The sequence below is a fragment of the Monodelphis domestica genome, chromosome 6 (assembly GCF_027887165.1).
Source record: "Monodelphis domestica isolate mMonDom1 chromosome 6, mMonDom1.pri, whole genome shotgun sequence".
NCBI classification, from domain to species: domain Eukaryota; kingdom Metazoa; phylum Chordata; class Mammalia; order Didelphimorphia; family Didelphidae; genus Monodelphis; species Monodelphis domestica.
This window is the reverse complement of record NC_077232.1, coordinates 267,028,680-267,048,245: the sequence shown is the minus strand read 5'-3', so window position 1 is coordinate 267,048,245 and position 19,566 is coordinate 267,028,680. Positions and strand designations below refer to the sequence as shown.

Genomic DNA, 19,566 nt, shown 5'->3' with positions numbered 1-19,566 from the left:
GTTGAACTTCTATGCCAATATGAAAGGACTTGAACCTAGTGTGAGAATCAAGGTTGAGGTGCCTGACATATGTTAAGATGCAGGACTCCTTGTGCCATACTCCTTGTGTAATATTCTGTCAAGTACCTCAATTTGGCTGTCATCCTGGCTCCCCCTATCCCTGATAGTGAAGAAAATCAGACCAGGGAATTTTGCCCATTTGCTTCTAAAACCTTCTCTCTTATAGTTTGGCAATTTTCTGTGGTCCTGGCTGCAAATGGGTAAAGTGCTGTATTGCTGCTATTGTCCTACAGGCTTGTGGGACATAAGACACTTTAATTGGGCCTTGCTGTGATTCAGGAACATGTTACGGATTTTTTCTTACTCAGACTTTTCTACATGTAAGATTTTTATTTTTTGTTAATTTTGTCCTTATTATTTTTACACAGAATTTAATTTTTGTTTTTTTCTTTGGAATTTTTTTTGGGTGATTTTGTGTGTGTGTGTTTTCTTTTGACAATTGTCTCATATATCTCATAACTCAGCCATGTATCCCAGGGTGATTCTGATGTTTGTCAACACCATCCTCAGGGGAGATTGTGCAATTATCCTAAAATCCAATATTTAAAAATTTTTTGGAGAAATTTCAGGAAAAAAAACTTGCCAACACCCCAAATCAAGAAAGCAGATCCTTTTGGAGGTGCTGTCAAGATGCCTGAAGAAGTCACACACCACATCAAAAGATCCAGAATGAACTTTGGGATATAATGAACTGAACTGAAGGGAGTTGAACATACTTATTTTGAATGTAAACTCTTATGTCAAAGGGGACTTCCCCCTAATGGGCATTTTGTCAGTGCATCTATCAATTGGTTTTTGTGTTTTTCCTCTCAAATTTTCCTCTCATCTTTAACTATTGTAACTTCCTCTTAGAAAATGCAATATTGTATGTGCCTTTAGCTAGAAGATACTTAGAGATATAAGATGGTTATGTTTAAAAGATCCACTGGGGAGACTGGTCTCCCAAAGGATCACAGGGGGGTTGTGTCAAGGGGATCTTATCTCTTCCCCCTCCTGGAGGGCCAACCCAGTTCGCCAACATTCCCCACATATCAGAGTTTGTGTCAGTGAAAGTCTGAACGTTAATAAAAGAAAGTAGGTGAGTCATACACTAGGGCTTTTTGGATGGACTCTGGCTGGGAGAGATAGGTGAGGGAGGGAGAAAAATTCATGGAGAATAGGGGACATGTGGCCTGAGAACTTAGGGTAAAGCAGCAAGATTTAACTTTATGCTTGTCTACCTTTTCTATTAATAAACTTTATGAAAAATAATAAATGGTAGATGTATTAGTTTTAATTATAACAATGTCCAAGAATCATTAAGCAATAATCACATTGTAAGTAAAATCCTCTGAAATGCCTGGGCAAGATATTTTTTCTTAGTGTGTCCAGCATCCTGTGATGTGTTCAGATATTATGATATTTCAGTTGACTTTGAAGCTACAAAAGTGACTTTGACTTTTACTACATATGGAATGGATCATTACTTCATAGAATAGACCTTCTTGAAAAAAAAGAGACCTCTGCTGGTTACCCCTTCTGAGAAGAAGTATTCAGAAAATTACTTCTCTTTTAAAGTGGGGGATCTGGGTAATCTGATTCTCTATATATACTTGTTGACACATAAGCTCTGGATCTTTGACCTAGACAGGACAAGCCTGGACCCTGACATTTTGTAATTTATAACTTCCTATGATAAATGTCAGTTTGGCTCAGATAATTGTTTCCCAGTATTTTTCATTTTTACAACCATTGGATCTTTGGATTTATCCACTATTAGATTACTTTGGTCATTTACTACTGTGCATTGTGTACTTAATCTATTCTATTTTTCAATCACAATTTAGCTTAACTTGTACCAGATTGTTTTAATAATTAACACTTTGGAATATATTTTAAAATTTGATACTGCTAGACTGCCTTCCTTAATTTTTTTCATTGCTTTCCTTGATATTCTTGACATTTTCCAGATTAATTTTTATTCTAACTCTAAAATAAATCTTTGGTAGTTTGCCTTGATGCTGAAAAGTAATTTCAATAGAATTGCCATTTTTATTATATTGGCTCAAACTACCATGAGCAAGAAATAGTTTTTCTATTTTTTAGATCTATATTTAGGTGAAAAATGTTTTATAATTGTATTCATGTAGTTCCTGGGTTTGTCTTAAGTGACTGTGAAATCTCCTATCCCATTTTATGATTATAATATTATTAGCCTTTATGATTATAACACAAATAATATAGTTTGCTTTATATGAATTATAAACTTTAGCTAAGAAAAATACAGCTTAAGGATGGTATTAAATCTTGCTGACAGGGGTCAGCTGGGTGGCTCAGTGGATTGAGAGCCAGGCCTAGAGATGGGAGGTCCTCGGTTCAAATCTGGCCTCAGACACTTCCCAGCTGTGTGACCCTGGGCAAGTCCCTTGACCCCCATTGCCTAGCCCTTACCACTCTTCTGCCTTGGAGCCAATACACAGTATTGACTCCAAGACAGAAGTTAAGGGTTAAAAAAAATAATCTTTCTGACAAGCATTTTGACCTTAATCCTGTAACCCAAAAGTGTCAACAAAGCCCACCACACCCCATTGCCCAAACATAAGACAGTCAGGAGGTAGAGGGCTTAGGTGCAAATGTCATCCATCTAACCACTGACTTACAGTATGAAATTATAACTGTCAGCAGAAAACAATTAAGAACTTGACCCTTTACTGCAAAAGTCTTGGAAAGGTCATCAATAATAATAAATATAAAGTTATTGCCCATAGTGATTCTTTTTGCACTTTTCAGCTTATTCAGCACTTGTATGAGCTGTCCATGTGAAAAATTTTGTATTCATTCTAGTTTAAATTTTGATTGAAATTTCTGTCTTTAAAACAATATGGCATCAGATTTCTGTGCATAAAAAGGCTATCTTTTGAGGCTTGAGGTCTTTGGTTTTGGCATTGACCAGATTCTGGCTTTATTGTGAGACTGGTCACCTCTCAATAAACATTTATTATCAGCTTTGAGACTTTTTATTAATGTTTATAATTAATTTTGACCTTGTTTCCCTTATTGGTGTTTCTGCTAATAAACTTTCACTACATTTGGTAGGTAGACTACCAAGTATTTCATATTGTCTACAGTTATTTTAAATGAAATTTCTCTTTCTAGCATTCTCTACTGGCTTTGTTAGTAATATAATCATCCCTCCCTATATCACAGTTCATTTATTGTAGCTTCACTATATCCCATATTTTAAAAAAAATCTAACTCTGTATCATGGAGTTTTCACTATATCACAGAATTTTGTGGATAAATACTATACTGCACACAATGGAAATACAGTATGCCACTACCACTTGTGCAAATTTGCCAACATGAGATTGTACATGTACACTATTGACTGATGCAATGAAAGACGACCAACCACATTGGTATGTTTTGTATCCTGGGTGCTGATTATCTCAGTGATAGGTCTGTTTGCTCTCCCACACTCTGTCCATATGTTCAGCATCTCTCCTTGTCTGTTTCACATAAAAGTCTGGTTGTTGCACATAGTATTGCACTGTCATGTTGCATTTTTGTGAAGTTTTTATAATGAACAATTTCATAATAAAGCCATGAACAACTTTAGCAAAGTGCAACTTTACTAAAGTTGTTCATTGCTTCAACTAATTTTTAAATTGATTCTTTAAAGTTCTCTAACAATATCACTATATTGTCCACAAAAAGGTGAGAGTTTTGTTTCCATGTTGTCTATTCTGATTCCTTCAATTTTTTTTTCTTGCCTTATGCTATAACTAGCATTTCTAAAAAAAAAATTGAATAATGGTGATAATGGGCAGCCTTACTTCATCCTTGTATTACTGGAAATGCTACAAGTTTGTTTCTATTACAGATAATGCTTACTCTCAGAGTTAGATAGATATTACTTATTTTGAGAAATGTTTCATTTATTCCTGTGTTTATTGTATTTTTAATAGGAATGGATATTATATTGTCAAAAGCTTTTTCTGCATCTATTGAGATAATAAGATTTTTGTTGTTTTTGCTATTGATGTGGTCAATTATGCTTATAGTCTTCCTAATATTGAATCAGCCCTGCATTTCTGGTATAAATCCCACCTAGTCATTGTGTATGATCCTTGGGATGTATTGTTATAGTCTACTTGCTAGTATTTCATTTAAAATTTCTGCAATAATATTCATTAAGGTCATTGGTCTATAGTTTTCTTTCTCTGCTTTTGTTTTTTCCATGACTTAGGTAGATAATCTTTTGTGCCATATATTTGTGTCATAGAAGGAATGTGAAAGTTTAATTATTTTGATTTATTTGAGACATTGCGTTTTGTGAGTGGGCACCTTGTCATTATTCATTGTGCATGAAAAAAGTTTGGATGGCACTTTCTTTTTTTTTACACCATTTTATTTTTGTTTTTTAAATTTTATCTTTGTTTTATTCCAATGACAAATTTACACATAAGTTTTCCAAATGGAATGGCTTTTCTATATTTTTTGGGATGTTTTTATGCCTATGGTCATTTGATAATTTTTTGTGAAAAATGTAAAGCTAAGAAAAATGTTTACTCTTCTATTCACATTCAATACTCTTTAGAGGTCCGACTTTTCTCAAATTCTATTCATCTTCTTAACTTCTTTCTTATTTATTTTATGGCTAAATTTATCTATTTCTGAGAGGGTAAAGTTGAGGTCACTAACTAATACAGTTTTAAAGTCTTTTTCCTCCTGTAACCCATTTAACTTTTCCATTAAGATTTTGGATTTAACTTTTTTGACAAGGTGCCCAATCTTATTAAAATTAAAATTTCCTTATTCACAACTCACAAAACTTAATGTCTCAAATTTTGGATATTATGCCATTTGGTGCATATATATTTATAATAGATAATACTTCCTTATCTATAATAAGGGAAAGAGTTGCTGAAACCATTATTAAAAGAATTTATATTATTCTAGCCAAAGCATGCTAGAAGAAGCTAGGCTTTAGAAGCTAACTGACATTCCATTTTTTATTATACCAGAGAAGGGCAGGTCTGCTTAGTGAAACTACAGGGATGCACTCACCTAAAGAGTATCCTATCCCCACCCTGTGATGAAGTAATGGGGAAGGATTCAAAATCTCTAAGTTCACCTTCTCTTTTAAAATAGCCACCAATGGGGCCTCAGGGAAGTCTAAGCCAAACCAATCAGAAGGAAGATACAACTGTCAAAATGCTCTGCCATTTCCTTTTCTTTGTCTTTCTTTGAAGAGGCTACTCATGATTGACCATTTCCTTATCAATAGATTATATGTCCTTATTAATAAGTGATGACATACCCAGGGAAATGGCTTCATATTATTTATTGGTTAAAATTCTAGCCACTACATGTGGAGATCCAAGGAAGGGTTTGGTCCTTGCATATATATAGAGCCCCTGTTACCTGGTGACTGTGACCACTCCTCTCTGCTCTGGAATGGCAATCTAGAAGTGGGTAATTGATGGAGGCAGACACAGGCAGTGAAGGGTAGTAACAGGAACAAGAACCTCATACTCGAAAATCTTGTATTCCTCACTGTTAGCCCTGATTAAACATCAACTGCAAAACCCATAGTTTCAGCATTAGTCAAGCAGATTGATCCCTTCTGTGTACTAGACCTGTAATATTCTATACTGGGTATCAGGTCTGTGCCTAAGTTGTTTTATTAATTACTCATATTATTTTATATTTATTCTGGTTCAGAACTATAAGACATAATTAATTACCTCTACAAATGATGACTAGGTGGACAATGGGGAACAAGGGACCTGTGTATTCCAGAAGAATCCCCCAAACCTGAGCATGCTCCTTATTTCCTATGATGTATATGTCAAATCCCAAAACACACCTACACCTGAATTTGCCCATTTTCCAGGATTTTTTGGTAGAGACGAAGATTTCTCTGAAATGGGAGATGACTAGCCTCAAGACCTTAATATGCCAACCCTGATCCACAAAATGGATCTGGCAAAATCTGCCACTCCACACTTGGAGCCACTAATGTGCACCTGGAGGTGCTACTCCACACCTGGAGAGTTGCTATTCCATTAGCTCCAGCAATGCTAGCTACTCTCCCAGCCCCAGGGTTTATCTATCAGCCCTAAGGCTACCTGATTAGCTCCCACACTATTCCATTAGCTATTTGGCTATTATACCACCTTAAATCCCTTCTTCAAATAAAATCCTTTTCTTACTTCAGGACTGAACAGAGTTTGGGTCTCCCATTCTTGGGGTGAGACCTCTCTACAAACTTGGGTGTGTTTCTCCCACAACAACAGAGTTGCCAAATAGCAATTCTGGTATTCGGAGTCCCCTGAATTCTTTTTCTGACCTTGTGTTCTGTTCCCCTTAACATTTCTGGGCAATGCTGCTGCTAACCTTTGGTGCTACTTCCACTAGGTTCCACTTCTGACATGTTGCCCTCCTGGTCAGCCCCAATCTCAGTTTCCAGACTTCTCTTATTATTTCCTTAAGCTGCCTTTGTTTAGAAAAATGACTCATTGATTTTGTTTCCCTTGTCTTTCTCACTCAGAATTCTGTTCTGTTTGGTGTTTTCTGTCATTTTCCAAGTGAGATTTTTGGGGTGGTTTGGCTGTTGTGACCTTTATGTGACCTTTATTTTGACTTTACTACATATACTTTCTATTCTGTTCTTTCCCTATGGCATTTCATTTGTTGATCTCATCAGTTCCTATAGTTTTAATGATCATCTCTATGCTTAAGATTCTCAAATCTATTTATTGTTAAGATCTTTCAGTTGTATCTCGATTTTTTAAGACCCCATTTGGAGTTTTCTTTTCTTTTAAAAAATGTTTTCCCATAGTTACATGATTCTTATTGTCTCCCTCTCTTTTCCCTCCTCACTCCAAGAGTTTACAAGCAATTTCACTGGACTATACATATATTATCACTTAAATCCTATTTCTATATTATTCATTTTTAAAATAGAATAATCTTTTTTTTAAAAAAATCCTTACCTTCCCTTGGAATCAATACTGTGTATTGGTTCCAAGGCAGAAGAGTGGTAAGGGCTAGGCAATAGGGGTCAAGTGACTTGCCCAGGGTCACACAGCTAGGAAGTATCTGAGGTCAGATTTGAACCTAGGACCTCCCATCTCCAGGCCTGGCTCCTAGAATAATATTTTAACACCAAAACTCCAAATCATATACCCAAATAGACAAGTGATAAATCATATGTTTACTTCTGGATTTCTTCTCCCATAGTTCTTTCTCCAGATGCAGATAGCATTCTTTCTCATCAGTCCCTCAGAGTTATCCTAGATCTTTGCACTTGCATTGCTTTTAGTAGCAAAGTCAATCACTTTTGATTATCCCACAATGTTTCAGTCTCTGTATACAATGTTCTTCTGGTTCTGTTTATTTCACTCTGCATCAGTTCTTGTAGATCTTTCCAGTTCTTATAGAAATCAAGCAGTTCATTATTCTTACAGCACAATAGTATTTCATCACCATCATATACCACAATTTGTTCAGTCATTCCCCAGTGGAAGGGTAGCCCCTCATTTTCATTTGGAATTTTCTTGGCAAACATACTAAAATGGTTTTCCATTTCTTCCTTCAGCTCCTTTTATAGAGGAGAAAACTGAGGTAAACAGGGTAAAGTGACTTGCCCAGGGTCACATAGCTAAGTGTCTGAGAGCAGATTTGAGTCCTCCTGATTCCAGGCTCAGCACTCTATCCACCATGCCTCCTAGCTGTTCTCAAGTCTATTTAGCTAATTCTTACCACTCTACTGACCTCCACTACTCTCACATCTCCAACTACCTATTAGATATCTTGAATTAGATGTCTTGTAGACACTCAAAATGAGTCAAACTGAACTCACCTTTTCCTTAAGTCCTGGTCACTTTCAAACTTCCTTATTAGTGTCAAGAGTATCCCATCCTTCCAGGTTCCCAGGCTTAAACTTTGTCATCCTGACTCCTCTCTGTGTCTCATACCTCTTCCAATCTGTGGCTAAGACCTGTCTATTTTACCTTTGCAATTGTTCATCCTTTGTTTCAAAGAAGACCAATGATATCACGAGTTGATGTCTTATTTTGCATGTAAATTGGATTTCAGTGAAGCAGAGTGGACAAAGTCATCAGCCTCACTCTCTCTTCCAGTGTCATCAAAGTCCAGTGGTAAGACAAAAGTCAGGATAATTGGTAATAGCCTAGGATTGAGGGGATGAGTCTGGCAACTTTGATATCTGACCAGGCTATAAACACCCCAGTATTCTTCAACCCAGACATTGCCCTCTTTGTTATTAAGAGGACAAGACACCCCATCTCCATACTCTGGGAATTTTCATGGATTATATTCCTTGCCTGCTCTTCCTTCAGATTTCTATCCTCTGGCCTACCTGGCTTTCCTTAAATCTCAACTAAAATCTCACTTTCTACAGGAAACTTTTCCTAATCCCTTTAACTCTGCTGTCTTCCCTCTATTGATTATTTCCAATTTATCCTATATATAATTTGTTTGTACATAGTTGTTTTTATATGGTCTCTTCTATTAGACTGTGAGCTTCTTGAAAGCAGGGACTGTCTTTTGCCTTTCTTTGTATTAATAAATGTTTATTGACTATTAAGTTTCACAGTGATCTATAAAAAAATAAAAAATTGACTTTGGGTTTAATCATAGTTTAAACAAAACAATTCTTTGCTCTACACATTGAAAGTAAGCAAGGTCACCCCACATGGTTATGGCTACTGTTGTGACCACTCCATTTTATCTTTTTCTTTTCTCCTTCTAACCTATTTTTTCTCCTTTTCTAGAAATTGAAACCACATGTAGGTCTACAGTGTTTGGAACATTGTACTCTTAACTGCCTCTATAACAGATTCCTTTGATATGGATTCTTACACATGGCCTGGACTGGTTTCAGACCTTGGGGATGCAGTCTTTTAATGAGGAAGGGCGATACAAAGCTCCCTATTCTCATACTCTTTAAGTTTTAAAGTTTTGCACTCCCAGGTTATGGAGTATACTTGTAAAGGGGTTGGGGTGGAGTAAGAAAGTACTAGAAGGGCAGAGTAATTAAGTATGAGGTAAGTATTTCCTAAGCACAAAATAAATGCTAATCAATACAGACTGGCACAGAGCAAGCATTGACATAAAATCTTAAAACAGAATTCCTCAAAATTTAACATTTATGTGTTATTATAACATCCCAGGTGGTTGATATAAAACCTTTAAAACATAAAGGAACTTGCAGAATTGCTAATCAGGCATTTTGCATTTCACCTTGATTCTGCATTGTTCAAACAACTAGTTCATATTTTTGGTACTATGGACTAGTCTTGGGCTCAGCAAAGTTACTGGAATAGTTGTAAAGGGCTCCTCTCTTTGTCCTCACTTTGACTAAAAATGACCCAGGTCCTGTGGATCATAAGCCTGGACATATCCATCTCAGGATAGATACCTATTGTCCAAAGACTGGAGAAAAAACAAGCCCAAGAAGCAACCCAGGCTCAGGCTTGCCTAGCCATAGCATGTACTTTAGCAGACACATGCTCATGGCTAAATGGTAGGTAGGGTAGGGAAAAAGGTGAATTATTATTGTCACGGGATGGGGGTAAAACCAAAAGATCATTCAGGGTTTGTTTGTTTTTCCTTTTTGCCCACTTTCCAATTGCTTTTCAGCCCCAAGTCATCATATGGCCAGAAATAGTCAGGGAAGTGATCTGTCATTCCCAAACTGCCCATGCAATGAGTCAGACACAAGAAGGAATATGCTCCGGTGTAACCTCTTAACGATTTTAAGAACATCTTATTTCTAAATTTTGCATAATATGTATAATCCAGATTGAATTGCTTGTTAACTCTGGTAGAGGGAGGGAAGAAGGAAGTGAGACAACATGAGTCATATAACTTTGGAAAACTTAGGTGGAAATATATTAAAATAAAATAAAGCTAAAATTTTTTAAAATCTCACTTCTGATCTATTTTAACAGCTTCTCTGAATAGATTATCCCCTTCCCTATGTAACAAATATTATTTTTTAAAGAAAGAAGAAACAATTAATACATATGAATTGTATCTGATAAAGTATGTAATACTCCTCACCCATCGACCTCCTCTCCTGACCTTGTAAAGACAGCTTTCCCCAAGACCAAAAACCAATCTCCTTTACACTTTGGCTTTTTCTGGTTGGACTTGGAAGAGGTGGGGAGGCGCGCTCCTGACCATTAGGAAGGAGACAAAGGAGGGAGCTGGAGCATCAGTCACAGAGGGTAGGACCAGTACATGGGGAGTCCGGGGGAGGCGGGGCAAATTTGGGGGCGGACCCTCTTCCAGAGAAGGGCGTGGCCTATCGCAATTGCTCCAGGGCGTCCTCCATTCAGTTTGGGAGCTGAGCTGAGAGCTTTCTTTCCGGCCTTTGCCGGCCCTCTAGATTTCAGGACTTATTCTCGCCATCAGCTGAAGCGAGAGGCTCCCAAATGGGCGGCTGAACTATGACTTTGGCTCATTTCTCCCCTTGTCTTTTCCTTCTTCTGGCTTAAACAAGTCAAGAGAGTGGGGGGAGGGAATAAAGGGAGCACGACCACCCCTAAAGTCTTGGAGGTAAGCGCGCTGTCCTTTCCTTCGAGGTGAGCCCACTCCCTGCCTTCCCCCTCGGACTGAAGTAGCTGACTGTGCCATCTTTCTCTTGGGTGCCCTTTGCGGGCAAGGTGGGGGGATAGAACAAAATTTAGGGAGGAAAAAGCCAAATAAGCTGTGGCGGGGAGGGCGAGCTGGCGACTCCGCCCCGAAATGTACAAACCTTAATCTGGTGTCTTCTCTGTTTTTTGCGGGAGAGATTGGGACCCGACCCGGAGCCGAGGCATAGACTCCGAAGTTTGTTTGTGATAGAGGTTTAGCTTTCGCCCTTCTTCCCTCGACAACTTTTCCCCACCCCGGAGCCTCATTTCACGTCCCCGCTTCCCCAGACCTTTCTAGTAAAAAAGTACTGTTGAAGGCATAGCCTTTTTGGAGTGCCAGAGGAGGGCCTGGGGGTAGGAGAGGAACTTAAAAAAAAATTGTGTTACCTACGGACTGTTCTAGAAAATATCCTGGGGTCCGGTGAAATCGGAGGAGATCTTTTAGATTCAGATTTAACTCTTTTAATCTGTTCGTGCCCTCTGCTCCCTGTGCTACATTAAATGCAGTTAGGGAGGTGAGGGGGGGGGGGGGATGTGCTTAACTGCTTAAATATATGTTTTTCTATCCTTTTTAGCTTTCATACTAGAAGTCTTCAGCATATACCTCAAACTCCTATCTTCTAAGTTCCTCTACATTATTAGCCATGACCTCTATCCCACCTCAACTACCCAGAGTTGGTCATGTCCTTCACCTTACCATTACACAAAAAATTTGTACTTCCACTTAAATGAATTTTGAAATTTCTTTCTCTGTTCATAATTTGTTTTCCTACTAGCTCTTCCCACACTCTCAAATCCCTATCCACCCCCTAGTTTCAGAATCTTGCTTAATTTATTAGTTGTTTTTTTCTCCCTGCCTTCCTCATAAAATTATTAAATTCCTCCTCACAACTTGTCATTTTGTTTTTAAGTTTTCACTTTATCTTTGGAATTGAATCCAAGATGTAAGTGCTAGGCAATTGCTGTTAAGTGACTTGCCCAGGGTCACACATCCAGGAAGTGTCTGAAGCTGTATCTGAACCCATGTCCTCCAGACTTCAGGCCTTATCACTGTTCTATCTGTTGCCTTGGAACAATACATAGTATTGATTCTTTTTTTTTTTAACCCTTACCTTCAGTCTTGGAGTTAATACTGTGTATTGGCTCCAAGGCAGAAGGGTGCTAAGGGCTAGGCAATGGGGGTCAAGGGACTTGCCCAGGGTCACACAGCTGGGAAGTGTCTGAGGTCAGATTTGAACCTAGGATCTCCCATCTCTAGGCATGGCTCTCAATCCACTGAGCTACCCAGCTGCCCCCCATAGTATTGATTCTAAGAGGGAAGGTAAGGGTTTAAAACTACCATCACCCCTACACCCCCCCCCCCCCCCCCCACACACACTCACAAGCTCTCCATCTTGGAAGTGTTTGAGGCCAGATTTGATCTCCTGTTTAAAAAAAAAAAGATTTCTCCCATTCTCATCATTATGTATATTCCTTTTCTTTCTATTCTAGGCTTTTATTCTTTGATTTATGGCCCTTACACATATTTAGGAGATACCTATTTGGGAGTTTCCCTATAAATAGTTTCTCTGTTAAGAGCATATCCCCTTTTTCTTACACTGATACCTGCAGATGATAAGGAGAGGATATTGCATCAAGATGTTAATTTTCCTATATCCCCTATTATGCTCATTATTGTTATTTGTCCTCCCTATGGGACATTTTTACATCATTTGCCTTCAGATCTCCAGAGATCCATGTCTTCCTACTCTTTGAGAGATTCTTCTTCTCAAGGGGGGTTCCCCAAGGAACTCTGATTTCCTTTCTCTTGAGGCCAGATAAATGGTCTCCCTAAGAATAAAATTCCTGCAGATTATACCCATTGTAAAGTTCCCATCTGTCTGTACAAAATATTTCTCCTTTCTCGTGGGTGCCCTCCTTCCACCATCAAAACAAAAATCTCCCCTTTCCTAGCTATCATTTCAATCCTTCCCTTTGCCTCCTTATCTCTCAGAGATTTTTCTTTCTGAGTGCTAAGAATGATTTTCTCTTCACTTTAAACTTTGGCTTGATTAGGGTTCATGATGTGTTCCCCTTTCTGTTTATCTTCCTTCCCTCTCCCTTTATCCACTCAAGAATCCCACTGGGCCAAGGCTGGCAAAGTGGATAGCTACTGGCAGGCAGGCAGAGCCCTCCAAGGTGCAGTGGAAATGCCTGGGTAGGGACCAGATCTCCTTTAATCTTAGCTCCTACAGCACCAGAAGACATACAATAAATAAGGCACTCTACCTAAAAAAAAAAATCTGGTTTACTTGTGGAAGTGGGCATTGGAAGAGTTGTAGCATGAGATATTGTAAAATAATTCAGTTTTATTTATTCTTGCTGTTTCTTGAGGTGGAAATATTGTATGCGTAAACTAAAAATGTGAATTAATGCATCACTTGTATTGGGATAAAGTCACATTTTCAAAACAAGTGTTATAGCAGAACTGACTTTCAAAAGAAATTTCTTAATGGGCATATTTTGTTGCTATTGATTATTTTGTAATAGTTTGGGACATTGAAATAATTTGCTTAGGTCTTGTTTTCTTTTGGGGGGAATGCTTTAATATTCTTTTATCTAATATGCATTTTTAGGTTAGGCTAAGATTTGCAGGATATGTCCCCTTGGATTGTATCTTGAGAATACACCATTGCTTTTCAGAGCACATTATTCCTAATTTCTTCTTGTGGTTTCTGGTAACTGCAGAATAGTCTCATGTTATTTGAAATTCCTTTCCTTTGTATTTGAAGGGTTTTCCCTGGGTCATTTTCAGAATTCATTGTTCTTCATTAGAATTTTAAAATTAAAGTAGCATAGAGTTTTTTTCTTGGAGTCAGTCTATGGATTCTTTTGATTGGAACTGTTTTTGGGGGCAGTTTTCATGTATTATTTCTTGAATCATGGTATTCAGATTTTTTTAACTTGTGTTCTCCCTGAAGACCTTTAAGTTGTCTCTTTCCTATCCTTAAGTTGTTTTTACATATTCCATCTTAGAGGTCAGCTTATGCAGAGATTGAACTTTTTTTCAGTGTTAAAGCTTTTTATTTCTCTTCTTCCAAATTGGCATTCATTTCCCTACATATGCATTCAACTCAATTCACAAATTCTTTCTCTCTCTTTCTTGCTTTCTCTTTCTTTTTTAGTGAGACTTGCCACCTTAGAATCAAGTTTTTCTATTTTGTCATTTATTTTTGCTGTGCAAGTCATATATTCTGCTGTAACAATTTTTCACTCTTTTAAACCATTGAGGAACAATATGCTGTGACTCTACAGTCTCTTTAAAAACTATTAAGAGGCCTCTACCTTATCCACTGTTGATTCATTTTCATTATTCATAGATTTCCAGGCTATTTTACTTGATCTGCACATTGTATTCCCTTCTGTTTTTAATGTCTTTTGGTTTATCTGCTTATATTTGAGGTCTTTAATTGAGTTTTTTCCTCCTGCGATCCTTAGTAATTTAAGTATTTTTTTTCCTTTAACACATCCTAGCTGTGTAACCCTGGGCAAGTTCCTTAACCCTAGTTGCCTAGTCCTTATGGTTTTTCTGTCTTAGAACCGAGACTTAGTGTCTGTTCTAAGATGGAAGATAAGAATTAAAAAAAGAAGAAAGGGACCATCGTGTATAACTTTTAAATAACTGTTATTTTGAAAGAAAATCAGATCTATAGAATTAGTGAATAGATTCAAGTAGTTGATCAATAGGCATTTATTACAAAAAGACTTCTTTTGCTTAATACCTGACTCTTTCTTAGATCCTCTTCCTATCTTCAGATTTTTTAATGCAGTTTTTGAAATCTAGTTGTTACTCCTCATTTGTGTAAATCAGAGGACATCAATTTTCTTTCCTTTAAATTTAAATACAACCTAACTAGTTTTTAAGCTCCCTGAAGGCTGAGACCTTATCTTTTCTTTTTATATTAACTCCTACAAGGGTTTTTATACTCTGAGAGGACATATATGTAAGGTGTATAGTGTGTGTGAGGTATGTATATGTGGGTATTTTTTCCTATGTGTGTGCATTTGACTTGACACCCATAATTTCCTTGGTTAAAGAAACTCTGGAAAGAATCTCCCTTTACCAATGAAGCTTAGTACCCACAATAGCCTTGACAGTTGCCTGGGGCCCTCACTGAATTGGTTAAGTGATTTTTCCAAGGTCTTACTGCTAGTGAGAGTCACAGATCACATTTGAACTTAGATCTTCTCTGTTCAATATGCTACGTAGCTTCTCAGTGATAGATTGATAGATGGATGGATGAATAGAGAAATGATAGATAGCTAGACAGATAGACAAACATTTTCTTCCAGGAGCTTCTACATTTATTCCAAGCCTTATAAAGCTGCCACATATTCATGGTTTGATAATTCTTTGGTAGCCTATGGGGATCTTTGGGTATGTATTCAGCATTTCTAACCAAGTGCTAGTTAGAGAGGCACCTCACAGTTATAGTTTATCTCAGAACCGAGATTAGGTGTAAGGCACATCTCTTATATCTTGGTTAGTAACTAAGCCCTTTGGTTAGGCCTGGAGGAGAAGGAAAGGGGAAGAAGCAGGTCGGAGAAAAAAAAAATAGTGTGTAAGCTCCATGGGCCCAGCACCTTTCACAGGGCATTTTTTGAATGAACACATTTAAAGAATCTCATTGAAACGTCTATTGCTAAGATACTGTAACATTGGGGAAAAAAAAAAACTATTTCCATACAAATAATCATTCTATTTGTTATATATTTCATGTCATGCATTTAAAATGTTATTTTGAGAAGGATTCCAGAGGTTTCATCTGAGTATCAAAGGGGTTCATGACCCAAAAGAAAGTGAAGAATCTTTGCTTGGGGAAACAGAGGAAGGAGACAAGATGGTGGAGAAAAGACAAATGACTTGTCTAATATCTTCCAAATTCTCCTTTAGGCAACTTTAAAATAACACCTTAAAATGAATTCAGAAGTAGGGGAAAGGGTGAAACAATTTTCTTTCCCACAATAAGTATGAAGGTCAGCCAGAAAGGTCTTGCACCTGGGTGAAAGTGGAGTACAATCCAGAATTGACAAAACAGCAGTAGACTCATGGGTCTAGGGTTTTGGTGGCAACTGAATTGGCAACAGTGATTTCTGGAGCTCTTAGTCCACAGATGATAAGCAGGGTGTCAAACAACTGTCAGAAGGAGATTATAGGGGTCCTTTTGTTGGCTCAGGGTGCAGGAATCTGTTGCATTGCCTGTATGCAAATCTGGAACATAATCCTGGTTTGTAGACATAGGATAAGTGAACTGGAGCACATCTTGCAACAATGTACAAACACTCAGAAGTTCGAATTAGTGGAACTTTATTATTATTACTGACCAGAGCATCTCCTAATGAGAATTGCCCCAAACAAAGGGTAGGTGCAGATTTTATAGAAGTACAGATGGACAGGAAATTTTCCTTTGGAATGTGGATCAGTAGATTTAAACAAATTCATACATGTGTATTTACTTATATAGGGTTTAGCAAAAGCAAGCAAGCAATATCTTACAGAAGCAAATGTTTATACTCTTAGTGTTAGTGTAGGATGGGGTACATTTCATTGTTATTAGTGCAGGCATTTCCTACTGCCATAAATTTAACCTTAGGCTGAAATGGGTGTAAGCTTTTACAGTTCCCTGGGGAAGTTGCAGGTCTGCAAGCTTCCTGGAGAGGCCTGGGAATATAGGTTTTTGGCTACCTCAATAAGGAGGAGCACTAGAGCTTGCAGTCATGCTTTCAAGGATGAGTAGAGTGCTTGGAGTTACTCACAGACCAGACAGACCTGGCACAGGCCAGGAGAGTTTTCCCACCACACTGGGAAAACTGAGAACTTATAGATACCTCTTCTTCCCCCCCCCCCCACTAGCTCTGAAAAAGCTATATAAAAAACCCTATATAAAAAAACTTGGGACAGTGCCCCCTCTACTTCAGGAGAAGGGCTCATTTTAATATACATTTAAAAGTTTAAAAAAAGGCTGGAAAAAATGAGCAAAAAAAGAACCTGACCATAGAAAGTTAGAATGGTGACAGGGAAGATCAAAAGATAACAAAGTAAGAACAGTTATATTCAAAGTCTCAAAGAAAAAGAATTGGTCTCATGAGCCCAAAAGAATTCTTAGAAGAGTTCAAAAAGGATCTAAAAAATAAAATAAGCGAGGTAGAGGGGAAAAAATGGGAAAAGACATGAGAATGAGGCAATGAAATCATGAAAAAGGTACAAAAACTCTGAAACACCTTAAAAATAGGAGAGGGAGGGGGGAGAGAGGGAGGAACAGACAGAATGGGATAGAGAGAGGGGGGAGAGGGAGGTCAGAAGGCAAAATAAAACACCTTGCTGAAGAGATGAACTCCTTAAAAAGTAGAATTGGCTACATGGAAAAAAGATGTACCCCCCCAAAAAAAAATCATTGCAAAGAACTCCTTAAAAAATAGAATAGTCCACATAGGAAAGTAGGTATAAAAGCTCACTGAAGAAAATAATTCTTTAAAAATTAGAATTCAGCAAGTGGAAGCTAATGATTCCATGAGACATTAAGAAATAAAATGAAATTTTAAAAATAGAAGAAAATGTGAATTGTCCCACTGGAAAAACAACTCACCTGAAAAATAGATTGAGGAATAATAACTTAAGAATTATTGGACTATCTGAAAGACAATGATTAAAAAAAAAGAAAGACATCATCTTTCAGGAAATGACAGTAGATTGAGAGCCAGGCCTAGAGATGGGAGGTCCTAGGTTCAGATCTGGCCTTAGACACTTACCAACTGTGTGACCCTGGGCAAGTCATTGACCCCCCCCTTTGCCTAGCTCTTACCATTCTTCTGCCTTGGAACCAATACACAGCATTGATTCCATGATGGAAGGTAAGGGTTTTATTAAAAAAAAAAAGATGAAGAACTGATCCAGGAAAACATCTCTACTGTTCTTGAGTAAGAAGTTAAAATAAAAATTGAAAGACTACACCAATAACCTTCTGAAAGAGATTTCAAAAGGATAACTTCCAAGAAAATTATAGCCAAATTCCAGAGCTTCCCAGGTCAAGGAAAAAATATTACAAGCAGCCAGAAGAAACAATTAAAATATTATGGGGCCACAGTCTGGATCAATAAGATTTAGCAGCTTCTACATTAAAGGACTAGAGGGCATGGAATATGATCTTCCAGATAGCAAAGGAGCTAGGAATGCACAAAGAATTATCTATCTGCAAAACTGTATAATCCTTCAAAGGTAAAAACTGAAATAGAGAACTTTCAAAGCATTCTTGATGAAAAGACCAGAGCGAAATAGAAAATTTGACTTTCAAATAAAGACCCCAGAGAAGCATAAGAAGTTAACAAGAAAGAGAAATCTTGAGGAGTTCAATAAGGATAAACTCTTTACATGGGAATATAATACTTGTAACTCCTCACTTTATTATTATTAGGGCAATTAGAATAAATTTAGACAGAGGGCATGGTGTGAGTTGAATACAATGGGATGATGTCCAAAAAAGTAAAATTAAGAGTAAAGAAATAGGGAAAGGAGAATTATAAAAGGGACTAAATTATCTTATATAAAATAGGTATAAAAGCTTATAAATTGAGGAGAAGATGTGGGAGGTGGGAAAGGTAGTGCTTAAATCTTATTCTTATTGTAATAGACTGAATGAGGGAATAACATACACCCTCAGTTAGAGAAGGAAATCTCTTATGTATCAAGGAAAGGTAGAAATTGCAAATGATTGGCAGGATTTAGAATCTCTTGGATCTACTGGGTCAAGGTTCCAAGCAGTTGAGGGTGGGGTTTTTCCAATGTCCATTCTCTCTGGAGGAGCAGGAGCAAGAATAGGAGTAAGATGTGGCTGAAAAGATCCTGATCATCCATCAACAACTGGTCTTTGAGGATTTCAGCTGGGATGAGAGAGTATATCTGGTCAGCCTGCTGGACAGCCTGACTGGAGAAAGACCTCTACCCTGCTGGGAGTATCTGTGAACATCAGTTGGGACTCCTGGTTCATCAAAGACTCTTGTGTGTGAGATTCTGTTACCCTGTTGGACTTAACTTTAAGAAGCTTAGTTTTTAGATTTTAGGATAGGTATTAGAAGGTTTAATATCTGGGATAAGTGTTAGCAGTTACCTTTTCCTTCCTTCTATTCCCAAACCCTTCATTCCTTTTCCTGTTAATAAAATCAATATTTTTATATGTTTCCCTCTGTATTACTATCCTTCCCTTCACCCAATTAATATATTATAATTATTAAAATAGTTTGGCGAGCTATCCAGGATTCAAAAATCATAAAAATTAAGTTTTATTTATGTAAGTTAGTGTCTATAGAGAAGTCAGTCAGTTGGGGATGGAAAATTACATTCCACTCAAAGCGGTGGTACAGCTTTAGGGTGGGGGCCACAGCTTATTCTTATTGTAATTGACTGAATGAGGAAATAACATACACACTCAGAGTTGGAAATCTCTTACCTTGTGGGAAAGTAGGAGTGGAAGGGGTTGACTGAAATGGGGGAGTTGGTAATCAGAAGTAAAACCTTTTTGAGGATGGACATGGTGAAAGGAGAGAGAGTAGGATAAATGAGGAAAATTGGATGGAGGGAAACATGCAGTAATTATAACTAAAACAATTTGTAGCAAGTTTCTCTGACAAAGGCCTCATTTCTCAAATATGTAAGGAAGTAAATAAAATTTATAAGAGTACAAGGTATTTCCCAATTGATAAAATAGTCAAAGATATGAACAGGTAGTTCTCAGAAAAAGCAATCAAAGCTCTAAAGTCACATGAAAAAATGCTATAAATTACCATTGATTAGGAAAATGCAAATGAAAACAATTCTGAGATA

General features: G+C 37.4%; 1 protein-coding gene across 3 annotated transcripts in view; it reads left to right on the top strand.

Annotated features, from left to right (window-relative positions):
• Window positions 1–10,382: 10,382 nt before the first annotated feature.
• Window positions 10,383–19,566, top strand: part of AFF1 (ALF transcription elongation factor 1) — a 220,283-nt gene continuing 211,099 nt past the window's right edge. For all 3 annotated transcript variants that reach the window (XM_007495930.3, XM_007495928.3, XM_007495927.3), the window contains exon 1: window positions 10,383–10,632. The gene's annotated coding sequence lies outside the window, so the exon portion shown is untranslated. The remainder of the gene's footprint in view (window positions 10,633–19,566) is intronic.